Below are 24,368 nucleotides of genomic sequence, written 5' to 3'. Positions count from 1 at the left end.
ATCAGTGAGAAATGGGGGGGGGGGGGGGGGGAATCAATGAGAAATCGGGGAAAAACATAAGTAAGAAACGGGGGGGAAAAATCCATGAAAAATGGGGAAAAATCAGTGGGAAATGGGGATAAATCTGGAAAAAATCCATGAAAAATGGGGGAAAATATCAGTGAGAAATGGGGGAAAATGGGGAAAAAGTCAGTGAGAAATGGGGAAAAATCAGTGAAAAACGGGGGGAAAACTCCATGAAGAATGGGAAAAAAAATCAGTGAGAAATGGGGAAAAAAATCCCTGAAAAATGGGGGAAAATATCAGTGAGAAATGGGAAAAAATGGGGAAAAAAATCATTGATAAATCGGGGGAAAAATCAGTGTGAAAGGGGGGGAAAAATCGGGATCGGGGACGTGGACCGGGACTGGGATCGGGGACCGGGATGGGGAAATGGGACAGGGACCGGGATCGCGGACGGGGACCTGGGACAGGGACCGGAACCGGGATCGGGGACGGGGACTGGAGAGAGGGACCGGGACCGGGATTGGGGACTGGGACCAGGACCGTGATCGGGTTCCGGGACGGGGAACTGGGACTGGGACCAGGATCGGGGACCGGAACCGGGGACTGGGACCGGGACCAGGACTGGGGACGGGGACTGGGGACAGTGACCGGGACTGCAATCGGCACCGCCCCCCGAACCGCTCCCGGAACCGCTCCCCGGGCTACCCCGGCACGGCGACCGGGAACGCCCCCGGCACCGCCCCCGGCGCCGCCCCCGGTGCCGCCCCCGGCACTGCCCCGGCACCGCCCCGGGTAGCGCCCCCGGCACCGCCCCCGGGGCGGGCCGCCGAACGCACGCGATGACGCGCGGGGGGGCGGGACGGCGCGGGGCGGTGACGCGCTTCATGCCAGGAGCAGGGCCCGGGTGCGACGAAGACGGGAGCGGGCCGACCCGATACCGCGCGGGGCCGCGGGCCCGGCGGAGCCCGGCCCGCTGGGTAGGGGCCGCCAATGGCACCGGGGCTTCTGCTTCGGCTTCTGTCCGTGTCGGCGGGGAGGCCCCAGCCAGCGGTGCCCCTCTCCCTCGGCGACACGGGCGTGGAACTCGGCATCGGGCGCTGCATCGCCGCGGACAGCAGGGGGCGCACGGGTACCGATACTGCCATGGGGCCCGGCGCTGCTCTCCTGCTCCGCCGCCAGGCGGCGCTGCGCTGCCGTCCTGCCGCGCCTCCGGGCACGCTCGGTTTCCTCGGGACCCCGGGCCCCGCCTGTCCCGCCGCTGCGGAGGCGGGGGATGCTTTATGGGACTGCCCGAGCTGGCAGTGCCGGGTCTGGGGCGTTGGGGCGCGCCTTGGGGGGCTGCGGGTGCGCTCGTTTCCTCTTCTGCATGGCCTTCTGTGTGAGCATCTCTCGTTGCGACTGCTCTTGGAGAGTCAAACCCCTCCTCCAAAGTGGTCTCAGGAGCCTGGCAGGGTGAGTTTTGTTTCACAGGGGAAAGGGCCACTGGTCGTGTCCAGAGACCTGTGCACCCAGCCAGTTTTCTGCCTGATAAAATTCCAAATGGATGAGGATTTCTCCCAGCCCCAAGCTGCCCCCACCTGTAACCCTGGCTGCCTTTGGGGTGCCCAAAGCCTCCTCTGTGCAGATCTCAGGAACCTGGGAGGGGTGAACAATGTTGCACAGGGAAAAACCCCACAGATTTTATCTCCGGGCCTGGGGCCAGGAGCAGGCATTTGCGTGCTATAATTCCAGAAGGAGCACGGTGTCTCCCAGACCCAAGCCGCATCCAGCTGTGACCCAGCTGCTCTTGGAGTGCCAAAAGCCTCCTCGTAGCTGATCTCAGGAACCCTGGAAGGGTGAGTTTGGTTTCACAGGGAAAAGGCCTCCGTTTGTGTCCAGAGATCAAATAAGGGACTCTGCTTTTCCTCTAGTTCTCCTTCCTGTTTTCACCTGGGCTACAAGGATGGGCATGGCCTGTATTTCTCATATCAAAGTGATGTTACTAAATTTGTCCAGAAGTTCTGATTGTTATTTTTATTAGTAGTAGTAATTTTCTGATAGAAAACACTCTCATTTTGCCTTTCCCACGTTGTTTCCAGGTGCTGCCCAGGATGGACATCTGTGGTCTCAGACAGTGATTCCCGAGGAGCAAGGAAAGCCTTTTCCTCACCTGCACAGTTCAGGTGGATGGGACAGAATTGGTGTGGCCTGACAAGGCAGGAAAAGCTGTCTGTGTTCTGGAGTGCCTTGAAAGCTTTCTCCGTCAGGTTTGGAAGGGGTTTCTCTTTGGGATTTCTTGTGATGCAGCACCACGGGTATCCCTTTGTGCCAAGTCCAGTGCTAAAGGATTGAAGAACTGACAAGTGGGGTCTGGGATGAAAATGCCTCTAATAAAATTAAGCAAAGAATACAATAAGAGAAATGAGCATCCTTTTAATAGTTAGGAATAAAAATGCTGGAAAAGGGCACTCTGAATTGGTGTCACTTGTCATGGATAAAACCCCAGAGTGAGGAATCAGAGCAGAAGTTGAGAGCTGGAATCCTTCTGCAGTCGACTTAATTTTCTTTTCCTCCTCTCTTTCAGGACAGGAAGAATCACGACTCTCCTGGCATCTTTGCCAAGAGCTGTGGTGTTTGATCAGCCAAAGCCCAGAGGCTTCAGCACCAGAGGTCTGAGCCTGGAGGGCTCCTGGTGCTGCCCGTGCTGTGGGCTATGTCAGAGGATGCAGGGTTCCTCTTTGCCTCCCTGCTGGGATTAACTGCCATGGGAATGTGGGATCTGGGTGAAACTCCAGCTCTCCTGGTGTTCAGGGGAGCAAGGTCTGAGGGACTCCTCTCTGGGGATGTGCGGTGAAGGACTGAATAGTGTGGAAGGAGAGTATTTATAAACTGTATCACTGTTTCTCCCAAAATTGGGGTGGAGCACTGATGGGGGCGGTTGGGTTTGGTCTGGGCCGGTTATTCTTTGTGCAATTTTTAAATTCTCTTGTATGATTTACTGTCCGGTATCTTTCTAACAAAAGCTGACATAAATTTAGATTAAGGATTAGAACTTGGGTCCATTCATTGCAAACATTTGACAAGGCTGGAGGACTGGGGTGGTGACTGCTCTCAGGAAAGGTTACTTATTAATACTGTGTCAGATTTCCCGCAGTGACTGTCAGGCCTGCATGGCTGTGAGTTCGTGCTCTTCTCACTGGGGAAATAAGTTCAGCAAAATTAGAAATGTTAGAAAAATCCAGCCAAAAATTCCACCTCTGTACCCCCTAAGTTTTCCCAGTTTTTCCCAGCTAGGAGCTGCACAGAAGTCAGGCAGGGGAAGTGACAACAGGGAACAGCTGAAAAATTCAAAGGCACAAAGAGGAAAGGGGAAAGGTTTCAGAAAACAATTCTATGGTCTAAGAATAATTTCTGATTCCCTACTGAGAAGAACACGAACTCACAGCCATTCAGGCCTGACAGTCCCCTGCAGTGAGAGCTCAGCACACATCCACAGAGGCAAGTCCAGCATCTTAAATGAAAAAATAAAAATAAAAACCAGAAGAAAAAGGTGATTTCTTTTGCTTCAGAGTTATTTCAAGTTCTTAAAGCCCAAGCAACATTTGCTCTTGATTTTGGTTGGGTGAATCATGAGCAGTGGGCACGGGTCATGCCATTCATTGAGCAGAAAACCCGGGGTCATTTAGAGGGGACACAAGAACTGTTTGTGTAGCGACCTCGGGCTGCAGAGGGGCAGGAGAAAGGCCAAGGGAGCTCCCTGGGGCCACCAGGGCCTGTGGGGAACAGAATGGACGCTTGGATGACCAGTGGAGGTGAGGAGTGGATCTGAGTTCATCTACAGGGAAATAAGGAGGGGATACTCTGGAGTGAAAAGCTGAGGTGATGAGTTCACCCACCTGGGCACGAGTTGTGTTTGCACAAAGTGGGAACAGAGGTGAAGGTCAATCCAAAGTCGATCCTGCTTGACCTCTGAATTCCAGGATAAGTTTTACAAGCTGCCAAATGAGGGAGTAAAAATACACAAAAATGAAACCGAGAGCATTCATGAGGTTCCTGGGAGTCCATTACACTGTTGTCATAGAATTCTTAATGAGTTTTGAGCTTTTAATGACAACAATTCAGTACTTTCTTTGGATTATTCACTGTGTAGGATTTGGGGTTTATCTGGATTTTAAAGGCGTCGTGGTGGCCCTGACACTGCTCAGGAGCTGGTAGGAAAAGCAGGGTCAGAGCTCCTGGCAGGCACAGGGTGTTTTTCCCAGAGTGGACTGTGGAGGAATTGTTTGGGCCTTGGATTGTCCCTCTGGGTGATGCCAGTTGCTGTGATTTGTGTAATTCCATACATTTAACTCCCAATACTTCCCAGCCCAGGAGCTTGAGCTGACAGGGCAGCACACAGATTGTTCTCTGTGCTGTGCCCCGATTTGGGGTTGGCTGTCAGCTTTGCTAGCTCCCGTGAATTATGCCCATAGCCCCGAATTCCCTGCTCAATTCCCACTGCCATAACCTCACAGCGCCTCATGGAGTGGGGATATACTGTGGCAGGAAGCTCAGCAGCATCGGCACAGGGACAGGTGTATATTCCAAAGAATTTGCTGTTTCAAACCCTCATCCCCCAGCCCCGCCGATGTCCCTGGGGGGCACTTGACAGAGTTACCTGGATTTCAGCTGATTTCACCCCCCCGAGCTCGGGCTCCAGGTGATCTTTTCAAGCAGGAGAAGGCAGGGGCCGGAGGCGCTCGTGGCCCGTGCCGAGGCAGTCCCTGGGGCCACGAGAGGACATCTCTCCCTGCAGAATTTCAGTTCTTTCCAGAGCCTCAGCAGTGACAGAGGACAAAGAGGAAGATGAGGAGGAGGAAGAAGGGGGAGAGGGTTTGAGAGGAGGGGAAGCCCAAATCCGTGCTGTGTGCGGAGCTCCGACAGCACGCTGCAGCCCGCAGCTCAGTGTGAGCACGGGGCAGAGGAGGCGATTTCTGGGCATTCAATCACCCTGAGGCGGGCCCGGCACCGCCCCTGCAGCACCGTCCCCAGCACAGCTCGGTACCGCTCCGGGATCACCCGGCCCCGCCCCCGGTGCCGCCCGGGACCACTGGGGACCGCCCCTAAAGCACCGCCCCGGCCCCGCCCGGTCCCGTCCCCGGGACCTCCGTGCCCCGCCTCGCCAAGCCCCGGCTCCGCCCCGAGCCTGCCCGGGCTGCGCCGGGACCATCGCTGGCGGCCCCGCCCCTCTCCCCCGGGCCGAAGCGGGCTGAAGGAGATGTCCGCACGATTGGAAACGCCGCCGAAAATCGCACCCGTGGGATCGGTGTCGGCGTCGTGCGCAGGCATCCCACTAGAGCGAGCGGGCTCCTTGCTGTGCCCCCCTCCTTTTGCAGCCAGAGTTAGAAGGTCGGGGAGCGACACCCGAGCCGCCATCTTGGGAGAGGCAGGCGCGCAGTACCGCGCTCTGCCCACAGGGTGGCGCTTGGGAGACAGGCAAGGGATGGAATCAAGGAGTGTCCCAATCCTTGAGGAAATCCCCCGGAATGAACGCCCCAAAAAACCCCGACCAGAACTGACAAACCTCCTGCCTCTGTACGAGTGCAAAGGGTGTGCAAGGAGTGTGCGAATAGTGTGCATTAGCAATCGATCGGCAGGCATTGGAAAGCGATCGCCGATCTAATCGATCGGCAGGCGCGATCAATCGATCGCCGAGCTAATCGATCGGCAGGCATTAGCAATCCATCGCCGATCTAATCGATCGGCAGGCGCGATCAATCGATCGCCGATCTAATCGATCGGCAGGCATTAGCAATCGAACGCCGATCTAATCGATCGGCAGGCGCGATCAATCGATCGCCGATATAATCGATCGGCAGGCATTAGCAATCGATCGCCGATCTAATCGATCGGCAGGCGCCATCAATCGATCGCCGATCTAATCGATCGGCAGGCATTAGCAATCGATCGCCGATCTAATCGATCGGCAGGCATTAGCAATCGATCGCCGATCTAATCGATCGGCAGGCATTAGCAATCGAGCGCCGATCTAATCGATCGGCAGGCGCGATCAATCGATCGCCGATATAATCGATCGGCAGGCGCGATCAATCGATCGCCGATCTAATCGATCGGCAGGCATTAGCAATCGATCGCCGATCTAATCGATCGGCAGGCATTAGCAATCGAGCGCCGATCTAATCGATCGGCAGGCATTACCAATCGATCGCCGATCTAATCGATCGGCAGGCGCGATCAATCGATCGCCGATCTAATCGATCGGCAGGCATTAGCAATCGAACGCCGATATAATCGATCGGTAGTCGTGATCAATCGATCGCCGATCTAATCCATAGGCACGCATTAGCTATCGATCGCCGATATGATTTTTCCCGCCATTTTTCATGGATTTTTTCCCCCATTTCTTACTGATTTTTCCCCAATTTTTCATGCATTTTTTTCCCGCAATTTTCGTGGATTTTTTCCCATATTTTCCCCATTTCTCACTGATTTTTTTCCCCCATTTCTCAATGATTTGTTTCCCATATTATCAAAGATTTTTTTTCCCCATTTCACCATGATGTTTCCCCCATTTCTCACTGATTTTTTCCCCCATTTCTTACTGATTTTTTCCCCCCATTTTTCCATGGATATTTCCCGATTTTCCCCCCCATTGCTCACTGATTTTTGCCCCCATTTCTCTCTGAATTTTCCCCCCATTTTCCATGCATTTTTCCCCCCATTAATCACTGATTTTTTTCCCCATTTATCACTGATATTTGCCCCCATTTCTCTCTGAATTTTTCCTTCCATTTTTCATGCATTTTTCCGCCCATTAATCACTGATTTTCTCCCCATTTATCACTGATTATTGCCCCCATTTTTCACTTATTTTTTCCCCACAGCATCGGCCACCACAGCACGAGCGACAACAGCTCGCTCTGTTCCCGCCATTGCCCATGGATTGTTTGCCTGTTTTCCATGGATTTTTTCCCCATTTCTCACTGATTTCCCCCCCCCGCCCCCCCATTTCTCACTGAATATTCCCCCATTTTTCATCGACTTTTCCCCCATTTACCACTGCTTTTTCCCCCATTTCTCGCTGATTTTGTCCCAAATTTTCCCCCATTTCTCATTGATTTTTTTCCCTGTTTCTCACTGATTTTTCCCCCATTTCTTAATGACTTTTCCCGCCATTCGTCACGGATTTTTTCCCCCATTTCTCACTGATTTTTTCCCCATTTCTCAATTATTTTTTCCCCCACTTTTCCCCGTTTCTCACTGATTTATTCCCCCATTTTTCATGGATTTTTTTTCCCCCATTTCTCACGGATTTTTTTCCCCATTTTTCAAAGATTCCCCCCCCCGTTTTTCACTGATTTTTCTCCATTTCTCACTGATTTTCCCACCATTTTTCATGTGGTTTTTTTCCATTTCTCACTGATGTTTTACCCCATTCTTATTACCATTCTCATAGCTCTATTTTATATTTATACATATTCTTATATTTGCATTATTTCTGTTATACACTAGATTTTTCATAGATATTTGCTACTTATATTTCATTATATTTTACATGTATACCAATCTATTTCTATTCTTTATATTTTATTTTTATATTAGCTATAAAAACCGTGCCTCTACCCAAATAAAAAGCATTTAAACATTCCTTTTAGACTATATTTAGGTATTTTTTATGGTTCTGTTTTTCATGCATTCTACACCCACCCCTCCCTCTCAATGTTCTGGCACCCACCATGACCCCCCCCCCCCCCCCCCCCCCCCCCATGCCCGACTCACCTGCTCCTCCAGCGCAGCCCGGCTCCCTTTCCCAGGGACCTTGGGGTGCCCCAAACCACGTCGGAGCCCCCAGTCTCCACACCCTCCCCCTCCGTAGGGAACGGGAATGGGATGGGGAGCACACAGGACAAGAAAGGAACACAAAAGACACACTGGACAGAGAGAAGAAAAGGGCTGGAAGCTGGATATGAGGATGAAAGTGGAGCAGCAACAAACCTCAGGACTCTTGACTAGAGAGTGTGGCTGCTGAACGTCTCAAAAAAAACCCCCAGCTCCAACACAACATGCTGTGCTCACGGCTCGGCCTGGGACTCGTCAGTGAACATCTCTCTCTTGCCAGGGCCATAAAGCCCCCGAGAAAACACGAGGTGAGGTTGATGTGCTCCGGCTTTGCTCCTGCTCAGCCCTAACCCCAGCCCCTGCTGCCAGTGAGCACCCTGATCTCTGAACCTCTTCTCAGCTTGTTTGTACGCTTCCAAATTCCTTCCTCTTTCTTCAAGCTTCATCTGTTTCCTGGCATTGGGAGAATGACAAGTGTTTAGCACAGCGCAATGAATACAACAGTCTCATTTTCAGAAGACACAACTGAACGAGAACCGACAGCAGCACTGCTTCGAGACAATCTGGGCACACGTTTCCCTTCCAGCAATCTGAGCGTTCTTTTGTGTCACGCCTGAAATCCTGAAAATGGTTTTTTGAGAAAAATTATCCATAACTAGAAAACAATCAAACCAAATAAATAGAACCCCTATGATATAATAACAGCCCATATACTACAACACTCCAATTCTAATATTAATAAGAAAACAGAAATTAGCTACACAGCATTACCTCAAACAAACACTACATACTGGCAAGAATCAAAGCCACCACAAAATAATTCAAAAACTACCCTATGCCTTATGCTACAGGCTAGAACGCCATCGGCAAACCTTATCAAGGTATCCTTTAAAAACAACGCCCCACCAAAAACAAAAACAACACAAAACGCCATTCAAGAACTCCCTTATCAACACCTGAATGAAAAAACATGGCATTAGATAAATAGACCATAGCCCTTATCATACACCATCTACAAACAAAATAAAGCTATACCATACATCCTCGAAAACCACCTTCAAAGCACGACATTAGAAAAAAAAACTTTCCAGAATTAAAAGCTGTATCTAACAAAAGCCGTCTGATAAAATTAACAACCAAGCCCCCACCATCAGAGCTGCCCCTACTAAACTCCCCATCGTACATATGAAAAATCAGTTTTAAAAACCTACTTCAATTCATTCTGCCTCAAATACAAAGCCATCCAGAAAGTTACCTTCACTCAAAAACAAAAGCGCACGTAGTAAATAACATTAAAAAATAAATCAGCACACTACACACCACAAGCATAAAATATTGAATTAAAACCAAAAATACCCCTATTCATTAAAGAGCCCAGCCGCAAGCTATATTTAACTATAACTTCGTGCAAACGTACACATATCATTAAAATAGATTTCTTTCAGAATACAACTGATGATCTAAAATAGTAAAATGTCCGAGAACGATATTATAATAGGATATCCTCGATCATCCTCCCGCAAATTCTCTCCACTGTATTGTCCGACACACACCGGAAAAAAAAATCCAGTTTTTACTTTTTTCAGCTAACTTCTCATTTATTAGCTGAGAGGAATGTTGAATTTGTCTTTACAAATGAGCTGTGGATCAGCCTGTAGATAAGGCTAGCACTGAGAGATAAAAGAAACAATGGGATGGATTCCACTGATTGATGAATGGAAAGAGATAGTTGCCTTTACAAACAAACTGCAGGGCTGCTGATAAATGAAATTGGATATCGAAAGATGAAAGAAGCAACGGGGGGAAACTATGAATTCTATAAGAATTAAAAATTAAAAGGGAGGGTTATACATTAGAGGGGAATTTCAGGTATCAGGCGTTCCGGGAAGTCTGTGCCTCTCAAGTACCTCAGCCAATGGGAAAAGAGAGAGGGAAATGCGGCCGGGAAAATAGGATAAAAAGGAGGCTGCGTCCTCCAAAAATTTGAGAGATCCCAGGGGAATGTCCGATGGCCTCTCCCTTTATTCGAATAAAGCAAAAAGGACTCCTCTGTTTCCTTTTTGGACATAAACCGCTGGTGTTTGTGGATTAATTTTCCTGACATTTAGCAACATATTGTTAAAAAAAAAAAAAAAAAAAAAAAGTGATCCAGAAGAGGGCAACATTGACAGCCATTCCAAGACAGGATGAACAAATGCTTTCACATTGACAGAGGATGCTGCGATGTTCTGAGAACAGAAGATAGAATAAAATAAAGGAAGATGATGTTACAAGACAGAAAAGGGTAAAATAAAAGGAGTACCTGAGACTGGGGGGCGGGGGGGAAGAAAATGGGGAAATATTAATTGCTACACACTAGGTACAAATGCTTTTTACAAGTAATTTATGAGAAGCAAACTAAAAGCGTCTTACTGCTGCTAGTGATATCATGCTCCAAGCTCTGCTAATAATTCCTATTTCTAGCAATAGTTAAATTGAACTCACTACATTCCAACTATTTTTCTGCTTGTTTAGATGGCAGATCCGTTTGGAACACACCTTCGTATAGCAAATTCTATGCCCAGGTAGGGACCTCTCAGTTCTTCCATAAAACATTTTCTTCTGCATTATGGCAAGCCTTTGTTTTAGCTTGACAGCTTTCTTGAAACTTAAATTTACGCATGTATCCAAAGACATTTGCAATTCCAGAAATCGGTAGGCACATCATATGGAAAGTAAATAACATTCTCGAGAGGGAGTTGCTTTGTTACTGAGGGGATGAAAAGCAAGGCTAGAGCTAGTAGAACTACCCAAGAAATTGGACTTAACGCAGCTTTTACAAGGCTCAAAGTAGCCATACCGAGATGTTTGAGCTAAAAGCCCCAGTTACCAGACTTACAGGCCTAATAGTTATCACCACACCACATTCCCTGGTTGCAGTATTTTTAACAGCAGTGCAGAACGCTACTGAAAATTATTTTTAGGTTGAATTGTTCTCTCCCCTCACTGCCTGTGTAGCTGTTAGAGGCTTCCAGGAGGCTGGGGAAGCAGACTGCTGGTTTCACTTCCAGACAGGTCACTTCCGTGGTCTGCTGGAGGGCACTTTGAAGCCCGTGTCCTTTTCTTGCTCTATTGTATCTGACAACTTTCCTCCCCCACGTCTGTTTTTTAGCGGGCAGCATTTTTGGAGGGCCAGTCAAAGACCTCAGGCTCCGAGAGAATTCGTCTGCTTTGCTCTGTTTATGTGTGCAACAGATGGGAGCAGCAACTAAGTCAAGTAGTAACTTCTGAGCTGCCCAGTTATCAGTAAACCAAAATATTCTTTTGTGACTCTCGCCAGATGAACATATCATCCTATCCGAGTCACACACTGCCCCTCTGGCATTTTCCAGTCAGACAAAGAATTCCTGGCCCCTTCCTTGCATGAACCTCAGCTCTCCACCTTGTTCCAGAAAGAGTTCTAGATCCAAGGCCCAGTGAGCCAGCTACCCTTTGCTGCCCTGAGCAGTATGGAAACAGCCAAGCCCCAGCCCTGCAGCCCTGCCTAACTCGCCTTTGCCTCCCAAACCTGAACCTTTTCCTTGGCTGTGGCATCCTCACTCATGCAATCCTGAAGACAAAAATCTGATTTGGCAGGTGAGGCCGTTTCTAACGCAAAAGCTTCACCAAGGTTTCTCTTCCAACTTCAGCCTTAAACAGTCCTGTCCTCCTCAGACAGCCCCCACCTCCAGCCTTTAGCTGTAAATACTTACTGGTTTATAGCTAATGCTTGCCACCCCTCAAAATTAAGTCTTTTGATATGCATTTACATCCCTCCCTAACCATGTCCTCAGCACCCTTCCCAAACTCAGCCTCATCTCCAGGCCTAGAACCTCTCCCTAGGTGAGGGACTGTCCTCGGGTAGGAGTGCTGACAGACCTGTGCATGAGCCCAGCTGCAGAGCCCGTGCTAATCCCAGCCCAGCTCTAGCCTTTAAACCCACTGGGGCTTTGGTACTGGAGGCCCAGTTACAGTAACCCCTGTGGCCGTTCCGCTTCCAGGCCATCTGTGAGTTGTGATCCCCCACCCTACACCACTTTGGTGAGAAATGCATTCCTTTCTTACAATAAAGTTTTCATTTTATGTCTAAATTCAAGCATTCCGAGAAAACGTGTAGCAATTATATCAAGACAGACATGACAGGCACCAACATGAGTCTTTCATTACACACTTTTCATGCCTTCTCTCCACAGATTTCTTTGAGGCAACTCTGACTCCTTTTCTCACAGGCAGCTCCACACAGCACCGACTCCTCCTCTCCTCTGTACGACTGGCTAAACCCCAGCCTGTCCCTTCCCCAGCCACCTGAGCCTGTCTGTCCCACACACAGCATCCTCTCACCTTGTCCATCCCTTGCACGGCCACGTGTCCCTTCCTCCTCGCAGCACAGCCAGCAGGCTCCAGCCCACACTGCAGCAGGCTCTGCACCTCCAGCTGGAGCTGTGCTTAGTGAAACTGGCAGCCAGCTGACCCACGCTTTTATAACAACCAGCCTCACTGGGCAGGCAAGGCTGTTTCCACTCCTTGCTAATCAGTACAGCTGTAACTCGTTGGCAACTAGTGCCTTCTGCACTATCCTTACAAACTATTCTCCTACAGAAATGGACCGGAATTCCGCGGGGATTTTCCGGGGATTCCGGGGGGATTTTCCGGGGATTCCGGGAGGATTTTGTCGGGAATTCCGGGGGGATTTTGTCGGGGATTCCGGGGGGAATTTCTGGGGGATTCCGGGGGGATTTTATCGGGGATTCCTGGGGGATATTCCCGGGGATTCCGGGGGGATTTTATCGGGGATTCTGGGCATATTTTCTCGCGGATTCCGGGGGGATTTTCTCAGGGATTCCGGGGAGATTTTATCGGGGATTCCGGGGGGATTTTTCCCGGGAAATGCGGGGGGCTTTTTCCCCGCGATTCCAGGGGGATTTTCCAGGGGATTCCAGGGGGATTTTATCGGGGATACCTGGGGGATTTTCTAGGGGATTCCTGGGGGATTTTCCCGGGGATTCCGGGGGGATTTTCACTGGGATTCCGGGGCGATTTTCTCAGGGAATTCCGGGGGATTTTCTCGGGAATTCCGGGAGGATTTTCCCGAGTATTCCGGGGGGATTTTCCCGAGTATTCCGGGGGGATTTTTTCGGGGAGTCCGGGGGGATTTTCCCGGGGATTCCGAGGGGATATTCCCGGGGAATTCCGGGGGGATTTTCCAGGGGTTTCAGCGAGGAATTTCCAGGGGAATTCCCGGTGGATTTTCCAGGGGATTCCGGGTGGATTTTCTCGGGGATTCCGGGGGGATTTTCCCGAGTATTCCGGGGGGAATTTTTCGGGGAGTCCGGAGGGATTTTCCCGGGGTATCCGGGGTGATTTTACGAGGAATTCCGGGGGGATTTTCCCGAGTGTTCCGGGGGATTTCCTCGGGGATTACGGGATGATTTTCTCGGGCAATTCCGGGGGATGTTCTCGGGTATTCCGGGGCCATTATCTCGGTGATTCCGGGGAGATTTTCTCGGGGATTCCGAGATTATTTTCCCGGGGAATTCATGGGGATTTTCCCGGGGATTCCGGGGGGATATTCGCGGGGATTCCGGGGGATTTTCATGGGGATTCCGGGGTATTTTCTCCTGGATTCCGGGGAATTTTCCGTGGATTCCTGGGGGATTTTGCCGAGTATTTCGGGAGAATTTTCTCGGGGATTCCGGGGTGATTTTCCCGGGAAATTCCGGGGGATTTTCTCGGGGATTCCGGGGGATTTTTTCGGGGAGTCCGGAGGGATTTTCCCGGGGATTCCGGGGGGGTTTTCTCGGCGATACCGGGGGGATATTCTCGGGGATTCCGGGATGATTTTCCCGGGGAATTCCAGGGGATGATTCCGGCGATTCCGGGGGGATTTTCTCGGCGATTGCGGGGGGATTTTCTCGGGGATTCCGGGGGGATTATCCCGGGGAATTCTAGGGGATTTTCTCGGGGATTCCGGGGGGATTTTCCCGGGGAATTCCGGGGGGATTTTCTCGGGGAGTCCGGGGAGATTTGCCCGGGGATTCCGAGGGATTTTCAGGGGAATCCGGGGGGATTTTCTCGGGGATTCAGGGGGGTTTTTCTCGGGGATTCAGGGGGGATTTTCCAGGGGATTCCGGGGGGATTTTCTCGCGTATTCCCGGGGCATTTTCCTGGAGATTCCAGGGGGATTTTATCGGGGATTCCGGGGGGATTATCCAGGGGATTCCGGGGGGTTTTTCCAGGGGATTCCGGGCATATTTTCCCGAGTATTACGGGCGAATTTTCTCGGGGATTCCGGGGAGATTTTCTTGGGGATTCCGGGGGGGCTTTCACAGGGATTTCTGGGGGATTTTCGCGTGGATTCCGGGGGGATTTTCTCGCGGATTCCGGGGGCTATTTTCCCGGGGATTCCGGGGGAAATTTCTCGGGGAGTCCGGGGGGATTTTCTAGGGGAATTCCGGGGGATTTTCTCGGGGATTCTGGGGGGATTTTCCCGGCGATTCCGGGTTGATTTTCCCGGGGACTCCGGGGGATTTTCTCGGGGATTTCTGGAGGATTTTCCCGGGGATTCCGGGCGGATTTTCTCGTGGATTCCGGGAGGATTTTCTCTTGGATTCCGGGAGGATTTTCCCGGGGAATTCCGAGGGATTTTCTCGGGGATTCCGGGGAGATTATCCCGGGGATTTCGGGGAGATTTTCTGGGGGATTCCTGGGGGATTTTCTCGGGGATAGCGGACGGATTATCACGGGGATTCCGGGATGAGTTTCTCGGGGAATTCAGGGGGATTTTCCAGGGGATTCCGGGGGGATTTTCCCGGGGAATTCCGGGGGATTTTCTCGGGGATTCCGGGGGGTTTTTCCCGGGGATTCCCGGGGATTTTCTCTCGGATTTTTTCCCCAATTTTTCAAGCATTTTTTCCCGCAATTTTCCTGGATTTTTCCCAAATTTTCCCCATTTCTCACTGATTATTTTCCCCATTTCTCAATGATTTTTGCCCCAATTTATCAAAGATTTTTTTCCCCATTTCTCACTGATGTTTTTCCCCATTTTCCCCCCATTTCTCACTGATTTTTATCCCCCATTTTTCAATGATTTTTCCCCATTTCTCTCTGATTTTTGCCCCATTTCACCATGATGTTTTCCCCATTTCTCACTGATTTTTCCGTTGATTTTTCATGGATTTTTCCACCCATTTTTCGTGGATTTTTTCCCCATTTTTCCCCATTTCTCACTGATTTTTTCCCCCATTTATCACTCCTTTTTCCCCATTTTTCCCCATTTCTCACTGATTTTTTCCGCCATTTTTCATTGATTTTTTCCGCCATTTTTCATGGATGTTTCCCCCAATTTTCATGGATATTTCCTGATTTTCCCCCCCATTTCTCACTGATATTTGCCCCCATTTCTCTCTGAATTATTCCCCCCATTTTTCATGCATTTTCCCGCCCATTAATCACTGATTTTTTCCCCATTTCTCACCGACTTTTCCCCCCATTTCTCACTGATTTTTATCCCCCACTTCTGACTGATTTTTCCCAATTTTTCGTTGATCTTTTTCCCCATTCCTCACCGATTTTTCCCCCATTTCTCTCTGATTTTTCCATCATTTTTCATGGTTTTTCCCCCCCATTTCTCACTGATTTTACCCCCTTTCTCACTGATTTTATTAATGTTTGTATTTCTATTTCTATTTATATTTATTATTATTGTTTTGCATGTTTATGTTTATGTTTATGTTTATGTTTATGTTTATGTTTATGTTTATGTTTATATCTATGCAGGTTAACGTTTGTGCATGTTTATGTCTATGTTTATATTTATGCATATTTATTTTTATGCCGGCGAACGCGGGCAGGCGTTTTATGTAAACGCCTATCCGCCGGGGTCCTAGAGAGGCCGCCATCTTGAGCGTGTCGGGACTCTCAAAATGGCGCCTCGGGCGGCACCCCGGCTGACCTGCCAAAAATGGCGGCAGAAAGGGCGGGAAAAAATCAGGACCCCGGTGTGTAGGCATAAGATGCCTGATTACATCGCCGACGCCGATCCGCTCGCCGACAATTTTCCCGGATGTTTCAGAGCGTGCCGACAACGGCCGCGCGGTCCGCGGTGCCGCGGGCGTGAGGGCGCCGGCGGGCGCGGGCAGGCGTTTTATGTAAACGCCTATCCGCCGGGGTCCTAGAGAGGCCGCCATCTTGAGTGTGTCCGCACTCTCAAAATGGCGGCTCGGGCGGCACCCCGGCTGACCTGCCAAAAATGGCGGCAGAAAGGGCGGGAAAAAATCAGGACCCCGGTGTGTAGGCATAAGATGCCTGATTACATCGCCGACGCCGATCCGCTCGCCGACAATTTTCCCGGATGTTTCAGAGCGTGCCGACAACGGCCGCGCGGTCCCCGGTGCCGCGGGCGTGAGGGCGCCGGCGGGCGCGGACAGGCGTTTTATGTAAACGCCTATCCGCCGGGGTCCTAGAGAGGCCGCCATCTTGAGCGCTGCCGCACGGCTGGGTCCCGGCCCGCGGGCCCTTCCGCCATCCTGAGAGGGGCACGGTGCAGTACCCGCCTGTGTCCACACGGCGGCAGCACTGCCGCCCAACTCAGCCCGGCACTGCCGCCCTGTCAGGGACAGACAGAGAAGGGAGAGAGTTCCAAGCACCAGAGTCCCCACCCGTCATAAAATCCTCTCAATGAACGCCCCAAAAAAACCCCGACCCAAACTAAAAATGCCCTGCCTGTGACCAAATGAAAAAAAAAACCTTTTATATATAGAAATCATCTATTTTTTAATATTTAATTTCTAGTAATAATCTAGACATATTTCATATATTCAATTTAATTGCTATTCTATTTATCATATATACAATATTATTTTATTATTCATTATATACATAGATTTATATTACTAATGTTATTTCTATTTTATCTATATCCATCTATATTTGGAGGTTCATAGTTTTTAATATTATTTCTTTAAAAGCTCTGCCTCTAACCAAATAGAAACAAAAAACTCGATTATTTTAAATTCTATTTGAATATATTTTTCTATTTAGTTTTCATATTTATATCTGTAGATTTATATGTCTATATTGTGTATTCTATATTTATATACTATTTAATGTAGTTTTTACTAGTATATTAATATACTAGATGCTATTTACATTCTATTATAACATACTATTTAATATAACATATTAAAATCGATAAATTATTTCTATTACATACTACATACATGTATTTTATATTTATATTTTTTTCTATATATTTATACTTACATATATATATGCATATATAGTTATAATAATTTTATGTCAGTATCTATTTTTGCATATTTGTATATTTTTGCCTATATTATTTTCAAAAAACCCTCCTCTAACCAAATAAAAACCAATAAAACATTCCTTTTAAAGTCTGAATATTTATATATTTCTATTTTCATAACATAATATAATGTAATGTAATATATTTATATATTGGTTTCTTATATTTGCTTCTATATTTTTATTCTTTATCTTTTCTATTTACAGTATCTATAAAAAAACCCTACCTCTATCCAAACACAAGCCAATAAAACATTCCTTTTAGACTATATTTAGCTATTTTTTAAGGTTCTGTTTTTCATGCATTCTACACCCACCCCTCCCTCTCAATGTTCTGGCACCCACCATGACCCCCCCCCATGCCCGACTCACCTGCTCCTCCAGCGCAGCCCGGCTCCCTCTCCCAGGGACCTTGGGGTGCCCCAAACCACGTCGGAGCCCCCCTCAGCCTTTTTTCCTCACCCCAAAGAAGGCACAGAACGACTCCTTTAATGAAGTTGTTTTAACAATTGTAAGGCTAGAGCTTTTGGTATCCACTGCTTGCCATCCCTTGTAAACCAATTTTTTTCTTCTTTCTTCTGCAGCTTAATAAACCTCTTTTTTTCCCCATAGTTTTCCAAATGCATGTATTACCGCATATGCATATTTAGAATCAGTAAATATATTTAATGTCTTGTCCTGCTATAATTCACAGGCTCTCACAAGCGTGTGCAGCTCTGCTGTCTGAGCTGACCAGGTGGCTGGTAACCTCCCCCCTTCCTTTAATTGCTTTCCATTCACGATAGAGTATCCTGTAAATCATGAAGAATGGGGGGAAAAATCAGTGAGAAATGGGGAAAAAAATCCCTGAAGAATGGGGGGAAAAATCAGTGAGAAATGGGGAAAAGTGGGGGAAAAATCCGTTAGAAATGGGTGGGGAAATTCCATGAAAAATGGCGAAAGAAATCAGTGAGAAATGGGGAAAAATGGGTAAAAAATCAGTGCGAAATGGGGGGGGGGGGAAATCAATGAGAAATCGGGGAAAAACATAAGTAAGAAACGGGGGGGAAAAGTCCATGAAAAATGGGGAAAAATCAGTGGGAAATGGGGATAAATCTGGAAAAAATCCATGAAAAATGGGGGAAAATATCAGTGAGAAATGGGGGAAAATGGGGAAAAAGTCAGTGAGAAATGGGGAAAAATCAGTGAAAAACGGGGGCAAAACTCCATGAAGAATGGGGAAAAAAATCAGTGAGAAATGGGGAAAAAAATCCCTGAAAAATGGGGGAAAATATCAGTGAGAAATGGGAAAAAATGGGGAAAAAAATCATTGATAAATCGGGGGAAAAATCAGTGTGAAAGGGGGGGGAAAATCGGGATCGGGGACGTGGACCGGGACTGGGATCGGGGACCGGGACGGGGAAATGGGACAGGGACCGGGATCGCGGACGGGGACCTGGGACAGGGACCGGGACCGGGATTGGGGACTGGGACCAGGACCGTGATCGGGTTCCGGGACGGGGAACTGGGACTGGGACCAGGATCGGGGACCGGAACCGGGGACTGGGACCGGGACCAGGACTGGGGACGGGGACTGGGGACAGTGACCGGGACTGCAATCGGCACCGCCCCCCGAACCGCTCCCGGAACCGCTCCCCGGGCTACCCCGGCACGGCGACCGGGAACGCCCCCGGCACCGCCCCCGGCGCCGCCCCCGGGGCGGGCCGCCGAACGCACGCGATGACGCGCGGGGGGGCGGGACGGCGCGGGGCGGTGACGCGCTTCATGCCAGGAGCAGGGCCCGGGTGCGACGAAGACGGGAGCGGGCCGACCCGATACCGCGCGGGGCCGCGGGCCCGGCGGAGCCCGGCCCGCTGGGTAGGGGCCGCCAATGGCACCGGGGCTTCTGCTTCGGCTTCTGTCCGTGTCGGCGGGGAGGCCCCAGCCAGCGGTGCCCCTCTCCCTCGGCGACACGGGCGTGGAACTCGGCATCGGGCGCTGCATCGCCGCGGACAGCAGGGGGCGCACGGGTACCGATACTGCCATGGGGCCCGGCGCTGCTCTCCTGCTCCGCCGCCAGGCGGCGCTGCGCTGCCGTCCTGCCGCGCCTCCGGGCACGCTCGGTTTCCTCGGGACCCCGGGCCCCGCCTGTCCCGCCGCTGCGGAGGCGGGGGATGCTTTATGGGACTGCCCGAGCTGGCAGTGCCGGGTCTGGGGCGTTGGGGCGCGCCTTGGGGGGCTGCGGGTGCGCTCGTTTCCTCTTCTGCATGGCCTTCTGTGTGAGCATCTCTCGTTGCGACTGCTCTTGGAGAGTCAAACCCCTCCTCCTAAGTGGTCTCAGGAGCCTGGCAGGGTGAGTTTTGTTTCACAGGGGAAAGGGCCACTGGTCGTGTCCAGAGACCTGTGCACCCAGCCAGGTTTCTGCCTGATAAAATTCCAAATGGATGAGGATTTCTCCCAGCCCCAAGCTGCCCCCACCTGTAACCCTGGCTGCCTTTGGGGTGCCCAAAGCCTCCTCTGTGCAGATCTCAGGAACCTGGGAGGGGTGAACAATGTTGCACAGGGAAAAACCCCACAGATTTTATCTCCGGGCCTGGGGCCAGGAGCAGGCATTTGCGTGCTATAATTCCAGAAGGAGCACGGTGTCTCCCAGACCCAAGCCGCATCCAGCTGTGACCCAGCTGCTCTTGGAGTGCCAAAAGCCTCCTCGTAGCTGATCTCAGGAACCCTGGAAGGGTGAGTTTGGTTTCACAGGGAAAAGGCCTCCGTTTGTGTCCAGAGATCAAATAAGGGACTCTGCTTTTCCTCTAGTTCTCCTTCCTGTTTTCACCTGGGCTACAAGGATGGGCATGGCCTGTATTTCTCATATCAAAGTGATGTTACTAAATTTGTCCAGAAGTTCTGATTGTTATTTTTATTAGTAGTAGTAATTTTCTGATAGAAAACACTCTCATTTTGCCTTTCCCACGTTGTTTCCAGGTGCTGCCCAGGATGGACATCTGTGGTCTCAGACAGTGATTCCCGAGGAGCAAGGAAAGCCTTTTCCTCACCTGCACAGTTCAGGTGGATGGGACAGAATTGGTGTGGCCTGACAAGGCAGGAAAAGCTGTCTGTGTTCTGGAGTGCCTTGAAAGCTTTCTCCGTCAGGTTTGGAAGGGGTTTCTCTTTGGGATTTCTTGTGATGCAGCACCACGGGTATCCCTTTGTGCCAAGTCCAGTGCTAAAGGATTGAAGAACTGACAAGTGGGGTCTGGGATGAAAATGCCTCTAATAAAATTAAGCAAAGAATACAATAAGAGAAATGAGCATCCTTTTAATAGTTAGGAATAAAAATGCTGGAAAAGGGCACTCTGAATTGGTGTCACTTGTCATGGATAAAACCCCAGAGTGAGGAATCAGAGCAGAAGTTGAGAGCTGGAATCCTTCTGCAGTCGACTTAATTTTCTTTTCCTCCTCTCTTTCAGGACAGGAAGAATCACGACTCTCCTGGCATCTTTGCCAAGAGCTGTGGTGTTTGATCAGCCAAAGCCCAGAGGCTTCAGCACCAGAGGTCTGAGCCTGGAGGGCTCCTGGTGCTGCCCGTGCTGTGGGCTATGTCAGAGGATGCAGGGTTCCTCTTTGCCTCCCTGCTGGGATTAACTGCCATGGGAATGTGGGATCTGGGTGAAACTCCAGCTCTCCTGGTGTTCAGGGGAGCAAGGTCTGAGGGACTCCTCTCTGGGGATGTGCGGTGAAGGACTGAATAGTGTGGAAGGAGAGTATTTATAAACTGTATCACTGTTTCTCCCAAAATTGGGGTGGAGCACTGATGGGGGCGGTTGGGTTTGGTCTGGGCCGGTTATTCTTTGTGCAATTTTTAAATTCTCTTGTATGATTTACTGTCCGGTATCTTTCTAACAAAAGCTGACATAAATTTAGATTAAGGATTAGAACTTGGGTCCATTCATTGCAAACATTTGACAAGGCTGGAGGACTGGGGTGGTGACTGCTCTCAGGAAAGGTTACTTATTAATACTGTGTCAGATTTCCCGCAGTGACTGTCAGGCCTGCATGGCTGTGAGTTCGTGCTCTTCTCACTGGGGAAATAAGTTCAGCAAAATTAGAAATGTTAGAAAAATCCAGCCAAAAATTCCACCTCTGTACCCCCTAAGTTTTCCCAGTTTTTCCCAGCTAGGAGCTGCACAGAAGTCAGGCAGGGGAAGTGACAACAGGGAACAGCTGAAAAATTCAAAGGCACAAAGAGGAAAGGGGAAAGGTTTCAGAAAACAATTCTATGGTCTAAGAATAATTTCTGATTCCCTACTGAGAAGAACACGAACTCACAGCCATTCAGGCCTGACAGTCCCCTGCAGTGAGAGCTCAGCACACATCCACAGAGGCAAGTCCAGCATCTTAAATGAAAAAATAAAAATAAAAACCAGAAGAAAAAGGTGATTTCTTTTGCTTCAGAGTTATTTCAAGTTCTTAAAGCCCAAGCAACATTTGCTCTTGATTTTGGTTGGGTGAATCATGAGCAGTGGGCACGGGTCATGCCATTCATTGAGCAGAAAACCCGGGGTCATTTAGAGGGGACACAAGAACTGTTTGTGTAGCGACCTCGGGCTGCAGAGGGGCAGGAGAAAGGCCAAGGGAGCTCCCTGGGGCCACCAGGGCCTGTGGGGAACAGAATGGACGCTTGGATGACCAGTGGAGGTGAGGAGTGGATCTGAGTTCATCTACAGGGAAATAAGGAGGGGATACTCTGGAGTGAAAAGCTGAGGTGATGAGTTCACCCACCTGGGCACGAGTTGTGTTTGCACAAAGTGGGAACAGAGGTGAAGGTCAATCCAAAGTCGATCCTGCTTGACCTCTGAATTCCAGGATAAGTTTTACAAGCTGCCAAATGAGGGAGTAAAAATACACAAAAATGAAACCGAGAGCATTCATGAGGTTCCTGGGAGTCCATTACACTGTTGTCATAGAATTCTTAATGAGTTTTGAGCTTTTAATGACAACAATTCAGTACTTTCTTTGGATTATTCACTGTGTAGGATTTGGGGTTTATCTGGATTTTAAAGGCGTCGTGGTGGCCCTGACACTGCTCAGGAGCTGGTAGGAAAAGCAGGGTCAGAGCTCCTGGCAGGCACAGGGTGTTTTTCCCAGAGTGGACTGTGGAGGAATTGTTTGGGCCTTGGATTGTCCCTCTGGGTGATGCCAGTTGCTGTGATTTGTGTAATTCCATACATTTAACTCCCAATACTTCCCAGCCCAGGAGCTTGAGCTGACAGGGCAGCACACAGATTGTTCTCTGTGCTGTGCCCCGATTTGGGGTTGGCTGTCAGCTTTGCTAGCTCCCGTGAATTATGCCCATAGCCCCGAATTCCCTGCTCAATTCCCACTGCCATAACCTCACAGCGCCTCATGGAGTGGGGATATACTGTGGCAGGAAGCTCAGCAGCATCGGCACAGGGACAGGTGTATATTCCAAAGAATTTGCTGTTTCAAACCCTCATCCCCCAGCCCCGCCGATGTCCCTGGGGGGCACTTGACAGAGTTACCTGGATTTCAGCTGATTTCACCCCCCCGAGCTCGGGCTCCAGGTGATTTTTTCAAGCAGGAGAAGGCAGGGGCCGGAGGCGCTCGTGGCCCGTGCCGAGGCAGTCCCTGGGGCCACGAGAGGACATCTCTCCCTGCAGAATTTCAGTTCTTTCCAGAGCCTCAGCAGTGACAGAGGACAAAGAGGAAGATGAGGAGGAGGAAGAAGGGGGAGAGGGTTTGAGAGGAGGGGAAGCCCAAATCCGTGCTGTGTGCGGAGCTCCGACAGCACGCTGCAGCCCGCAGCTCAGTGTGAGCACGGGGCAGAGGAGGCGATTTCTGGGCATTCAATCACCCTGAGGCGGGCCCGGCACCGCCCCTGCAGCACCGTCCCCAGCACAGCTCGGTACCGCTCCGGGATCACCCGGCCCCGCCCCCGGTGCCGCCCGGGACCACTGGGGACCGCCCCTAAAGCACCGCCCCGGCCCCGCCCGGTCCCGTCCCCGGGACCTCCGTGCCCCGCCTCACCAAGCCCCGGCTCCGCCCCGAGCCTGCCCGGGCTGCGCCGGGACCATCGCTGGCGGCCCCGCCCCTCTCCCCCGGGCCGAAGCGGGCTGAAGGAGATGTCCGCACGATTGGAAACGCCGCCGAAAATCGCACCCGTGGGATCGGTGTCGGCGTCGTGCGCAGGCATCCCACTAGAGCGAGCGGGCTCCTTGCTGTGCCCCCCTCCTTTTGCAGCCAGAGTTAGAAGGTCGGGGAGCGACACCCGAGCCGCCATCTTGGGAGAGGCAGGCGCGCAGTACCGCGCTCTGCCCACAGGGTGGCGCTTGGGAGACAGGCAAGGGATGGAATCAAGGAGTGTCCCAATCCTTGAGGAAATCCCCCGGAATGAACGCCCCAAAAAACCCCGACCAGAACTGACAAACCTCCTGCCTCTGTACGAGTGCAAAGGGTGTGCAAGGAGTGTGCAAATAGTGTGCATTAGCAATCGATCGGCAGGCATTGGAAAGCGATCGCCGATCTAATCGATCGGCAGGCGCGATCAATCGATCGCCGAGCTAATCGATCGGCAGGCATTAGCAATCGATCGCCGATCTAATCGATCGGCAGGCGCGATCAATCGATCGCCGATCTAATCGATCGGCAGGCATTAGCAATCGATCGCCGATCTAATCGATCGGCAGGCGCGATCAATCGATCGCCGATCTAATCGATCGGCAGGCATTAGCAATCGATCGCCGATCTAATCGATCGGCAGGCGCGATCAATCGATCGCCGATCTAATCGATCGGCAGGCATTAGCAATCGATCGCCGATCTAATCGATCGGCAGGCATTAGCAATCGATCGCCGATCTAATCGATCGGCAGGCGCGATCAATCGATCGCCGATCTAATCGATCGGCAGGCGCCATCAATCGATCGCCGATCTAATCGATCGGCAGGCGCGATCAATCGATCGCCGATCTAATCGATCGGCAGGCATTAGCAATCGATCGCCGATCTAATCGATCGGCAGGCGCGATCAATCGATCGCCGATCTAATCGATCGGCAGGCATTAGCAATCGATCGCCGATCTAATCGCTCGGCAGGCGCCATCAATCGATCGCCGATCTAATCGATCGGCAGGCATTAGCAATCGATCGCCGATATAATCGATCGGCAGGCGCGATCAATCGATCGCCGATCTAATCGATCGGCAGGCATTAGCAATCGATCGCCGAT

General features: G+C 50.5%; 1 long non-coding RNA gene across 1 annotated transcript; it reads left to right on the top strand.

Moving 5' to 3' along the window:
• The first annotated feature begins 877 nt into the window (after positions 1-877).
• On the top strand, positions 878-3,539 carry LOC148217801 (uncharacterized). The gene is made up of 2 exons (XR_015800734.1): positions 878-1,458; positions 2,085-3,539. It is a non-coding gene; the product is annotated as an uncharacterized LOC148217801 (long non-coding RNA).
• The last annotated feature ends 20,829 nt before the right edge of the window (positions 3,540-24,368 follow it).

Source organism: Sturnus vulgaris, unplaced genomic scaffold, assembly GCF_052056855.1.
Source record: "Sturnus vulgaris isolate bStuVul1 unplaced genomic scaffold, bStuVul1.hap1 Scaffold_248, whole genome shotgun sequence".
NCBI classification, from domain to species: domain Eukaryota; kingdom Metazoa; phylum Chordata; class Aves; order Passeriformes; family Sturnidae; genus Sturnus; species Sturnus vulgaris.
Note: the sequence above shows the minus strand (reverse complement) of the source record. Positions and strands in the feature narration are given on the sequence as shown.